Source organism: Pyxicephalus adspersus, chromosome 8, assembly GCF_032062135.1.
Source record: "Pyxicephalus adspersus chromosome 8, UCB_Pads_2.0, whole genome shotgun sequence".
Lineage (NCBI taxonomy): Eukaryota > Metazoa > Chordata > Amphibia > Anura > Pyxicephalidae > Pyxicephalus > Pyxicephalus adspersus.
The window spans coordinates 2,137,440-2,142,612 of NC_092865.1; the positions used below are offsets into that span (position 1 = coordinate 2,137,440).

Below are 5,173 nucleotides of genomic sequence, written 5' to 3' on the forward strand. Positions count from 1 at the left end.
GGAACAAAAACATTTTTAGTGAAAGTTAAAGGTAATAGGAAAGGAAAAGGAACCCCGGACACTAGGAGGCCGGTTTCCTTCGTGTTGTTGGGGGCATTGTTGAAGCGGGGGTGTGCGGGGGTCCATATGAAAAATTGCTCTTTCAAGCAGTGTTTGTTTTGGTGTTTTTCGGGGCAATGAGGATTGGGGAATTGGTTAGCCCGGCCCGGGCTGGGGGAGTATTGTGGCGGGATGTCACTTGGACGGCGAGTGTGTGGATCCGTAAGTCCAAGACCGACCAGTTTGGAAAGGGTTTTCGGGTACAACTGTTTAGGATGATGGGGCCCCTGTCTGCCCAGGTACGGTAGTGGGGGAGTTTATTAGACAAAGGCCTAGGATAGACGGGCCTTTGTTGCTGCATGAAAATGGGACATTTTTGTCTCGCTTTCAGTTCACAGCGGTGTTTAGGCGATGTTTGGTGAGTATGGGGAATGATCCGAGGGGTTACTCGTCCCAATCCTTTCAGATTGGGGCGGCCACTGAGGCGGCCAGATGGGGCCTAGGGGTAAGAGTTGTTTAGAGCATTGGGCGGTGGGAATCTAGATGGTTCTAGTTGTATATTCGGCTCGATCTGTTGTAAAGTGAAGGGGGTTCACAGTGGGTAAAATGTGTTGTTGTACGGGCGGAGGGAGTTGTGTTTTGGTTGGTCAATAAGGTTCAAGTCGGGGCTCCGGCTCGGTCACTCCAGGACATTCACAGAGTTGTCCCCCTGAATTGTCTCCGCTATGTGCTTTGGGTCATTGAAGATATCTCTGTACTTTGCTCCAATCAGCTTTCCTTCAACCCTGACTGGTCTTCCAGTCCCTGCTTCTGAGAAACAACCAATAGCATGATGCCGCCACCACCATGCTTCACAGTCGGGATGGTACTGGGCAGGTGATTAGCAGGGACTGATTTCCTGCAGACATAACATATAGAATTGAGGTCAAACAGTTCAATCTTGGTTATGTCAGATCATAGAATCTTCTACCTCACAGTCAGATGCTTTTTTGCAAAGTCCAAGTGGCTTTCATGTGTTTTGAACTGAGGAGAGGCTTCCGTCACTCTGCAATAAATCCCCGATCGGTGTAGGGTGCAGTTCTGGTTGTCCTTCAGGATGTCCCATGCCCACACCGGATCTCTGGAGCTCAGACAGAGTGACTATCAGGTGCTTGGCTTGCACTAAATATAACTCCACATCCTTCTCCTCACTGGAACTTCTGTTTGTCTATTTTTCCTGGAAACATCTCATCAAGGATTTTCCATGCAGCGTGCAATGTCTATTGTGCACAAATAACTTTGTTTTGTCTATTATTCGGGAAAGTGTTATTTAAAGGACGGAATCCTGGCATCAATATATTCCTTTTATAGTCACCACTATCACACATGAATAATATTAGTTTGTGTCAGTCCGGGCATTTATATTTTAAGGATGAATGATAAAGAAGAAAGATATTTATAATGAACCCAAATTTTAGGAGCCCCCCCCCCCATCCCATATCATAGGGACCTACACGCTGCAATGGTGGACTAAGACCCAATGAAGGAGAAAGAGCGCAAAAATAACTCATTGCATCCTCCACTACTGCCTCTCTCTGCTTCCATTTCACCTGAGAATCAAATTCATCACCTGTGCTTTGCCTTCTAATCCCTCTACAGCTCCTCCCCCACCTACCTACCTGATACACAAATCCCTCTACAGCTCCTCCCCCACCTACCTACCTGATACACAAATCCCTCTATAGCGCCAACATATTACACAGCGCTGTACATAGGGGTTACAAAGTGACTCACGTAGTTATCTGGGCACCACGTGTGTCTATTAGGATACAATGTATATGGAGAGAGATTTAGTATCATCATATAATAACGATTACTTTATTATTATACTATTTATATGATATAAATTTAGCGCTCTATTCTTATTGGTCCTGATCATATGATTGGCATACATTGAACAGCAAAACTTTATTAATAAAATCCTTTTCTGTACAATGCCAGCTGTGGCATGGAAAGGGTGGCTTACCTTCTCTCCGCAGTTCCCATTGAATCGCTGCCCGGGCTCCTTATTCCATGCACAGATTGGGGCTCGCAGCCAGAATGGCCCCGGGTCCTTTTCACCAATGGAGGGGATGAGGGGCACACACCAGAGGCGGCAGATGGGAAAGGCGGCAGGGAAGCAAGCAGCTGAGACTTTTTAATCCATCTCTTGGGCTACTCTGGATAGCTCTCCAAGCATTTCCTCTGGCTGCCCTCCCAGGCCCTCCTTCTGTCCTCTACCCCCTCCTCTTCTTACCCCCTCCCACCCCCACTGGATCAACTGCTCTTCTGTCATACTGACTGCAGGGACAAACTGCACACATGCCAAATTTCACAGAAATAACCCAAAGCCAGTCCTAGGAGAGGCGTCGCCACCTGAGAATCGCTTCCTTGGGAAGTAGCGCAGTATTTCATGAAACAACAATGTATCTTTTTGAAATCTTTCATTTTATCAGATGGATTTACTAAAATTTTTTCCTTAATTTTCACTCATTAAACTCCGGCGTCACTTTATTATATTAGAACGATCGGAAGTTTTGGCTGATTTAAACCTTGAAAACTGGCCGGGTGAATCCGAATTTATTAATGGATCCAGGTACAAGCAAAATATTAAAGCAGGCAGGTAAAGTTTCATCCTGAAAATGTAAAAATAACATTAATGTAAAACGATATTACTGCGCATGCGTGATCGGGAAAGTCCCTTCTGCGTATGCTGAGATCCGGCATGTATATAAGGGGGCTCCTGGGACACGTGACATGGGCAAAAAAAAAACGATTTAAAGGAAATCAATACTTTTCCCATCACATGGGTTATCCATCCGCTAATTTATTGATAAAAATAAGACAAGAAGTCGGTTTAAATGATGCAACAAATATGCTAAAGTTCTCTGATTTGCAATCCAATAAAATTAATTATTATTAATATTAAACAGGATTTATATAGCACCAACATATGACGCAGCGCTGTACATTAAATAGGGGTTACTAATAACAGACAGATACAGACACAGGAGGAAGAGAGGACCCTGACCCGAAGAGCTTACAATCTAGGAGGTGGGGGAGGTATCACACAATAGGAGGGGAATATGGAATGGTGGGAAGTAGTGAGGGTTTAGGAGACGGGGGAGGTATCACACAATAGGAGGGGGATATGGAATGGTGGGAGTAGTGAGGATCAGGGAACCCCCAGCAATCTCTGACAAATACATAAAAACCCGAATATTAAGATTAGTTCACATCGGTGCTCTAGAAGGAGACAGGGAAAGCGTTCATACCTACAAGTGTCATTTTATTATTAAACAATGCAAATAATTGTATTAATAATTCCCGGATCTTCATGTGATTGCTTCCAGTCTTTTATTTCTGCAGATTGGATCCAAAGAGACAACGTGTCTGTTCTACTAATGTGTGTAAAATCCCATTCCTCGCTGCAATTGCTGGAATTTACATCACAGGGAAGATCGGATATTACTTTTAACACTTTTGTTAGTTTTCTTCATATATTACAATCAATAAAAGTCATTGTGTTCTATTCACTGCTCGCCAGTCTGTCCTTGAAAGATTCATCTCTGTTATATATAGCCAGGTTTTCCAGTCTTTGGTCTGATGAATTGATTTCCTTGTGTTGGATAGAACATACTTTCCATTTCATCTCTTTTTGATTCCTATTAGTTTTCTTCCCATTCTTTTTGCAGCATAATTGCTTTGGGTCTGGAGAATTTTTTTTTATACAGTGGCCCTGATGTATTAAAGCTCTCCAAGGCTGTAGAGGATACACTTTTATCTGTGAAGCTGGGTGATCCAGCAATCCTGCTGCCGGTCACTTTTTTATATAGGGGAGGTCATGTGACCAGCAGGTAACAGAACCCACCACCAGAGGGAGTGCTGGAGGAGAGGCAGCTCATGTGGTGTTCATGCTTCAAACGTAGAATATTGGAGTCCTCTGGGGTGAAAGGGGCGTTTGTAACCCCTATTTATTGTACAGCGCTGTGTAATATGTTGGTGCTATATAAATCTTGTTTATTATTATTATGCATTTTGGATTCATCACTAACATTTCCTCCTTTTTATTGATGATTTCATTACTAAATCCCATCATTGTTCCAACCTATATCATGCCTCCTTCTGCCTGGGGGAAGGGGGGAGCTGAGTTACTTTGGATTTTTAGAAAAGTATTCCAATAGTTTCTGCGCTCATTTTTTTTTAAAGGTCGTTATCATTACTTTTGAAACCATGGGGCTGATTTAATAAAGCTCTGCAAGGCTGGAGATGATACACTTTCATCAATGAAGCTGGGTGATCCTGCAAACCTGGAATGCATTGCTTCAAAGTCATTTACTAGCAAATGCTTTTTGAATCCTGGACCAGATCCATTCCAGGTTTGCTGGATCACCCAGCTTCACTGATCAAAGTGTATCCTCCTTAGCCTTGTGGAGCTTTAATAAATCAGGTCCAATGTTGGGAACATAATTGCACCTCCCTACTTGTTTTCTCCAGTTGGTTGTCACTTCCATAGACCTGAATTATTGAGTTTATTGATTCTCCTATAATCCCTCCAGTTGGTGATGATCCCACATGAGGCTGCATTCTGTTTGTATTTGTTACAAGAGGATTTTCTCTGCAAATGAATTTATTTTAAACATATCTATATTATATTCTCTATACAATGTAAAACCTTTCTAATCCATATTATAAATATCATCAGATAATCTGCAGGGCTGCACAACTGCTAGAAAGCTGCCACCAGCTCAGGTGTCCCCAGTGGAATAATTCCCCCCTCTGGTGACAACAGTTCTGGATATCCCCATTATTTCCCATCCTGGTGACAATGATGAGGACAGGGAGGGGAATCTACCCAGCAGAGACACTGGCCCTGTACCTAGCCCATACACAGCCTTCCCACCTACCTACCCCATACACAGCCTTCCCACCTACCTACCCCATACACAGCATTCCACCTACCTACCCCATACACAGCCTTCCTACCTACCAGCAGAGACACCGGCCCTGTACCTACCCCATACACAGCCTTCCCACCTAGCTACCCCATACACAGCCTTCCCACCCGCCTACCCCATACACAGCCTTTCCACCCACCTACCCCATACACAGCCTT

General features: G+C 43.9%; 1 protein-coding gene across 1 annotated transcript in view; it reads right to left on the reverse strand.

Annotated features, from left to right (window-relative positions):
* Positions 1-2,268, reverse strand: part of ST3GAL3 (ST3 beta-galactoside alpha-2,3-sialyltransferase 3) — a gene marked incomplete in the record, with an annotated part of 186,073 nt that extends 183,805 nt beyond the window's left edge. Inside the window, 1 exon segment of the mRNA XM_072419309.1 lies at positions 2,045-2,268.
* Positions 2,269-5,173: the final 2,905 nt, after the last annotated feature.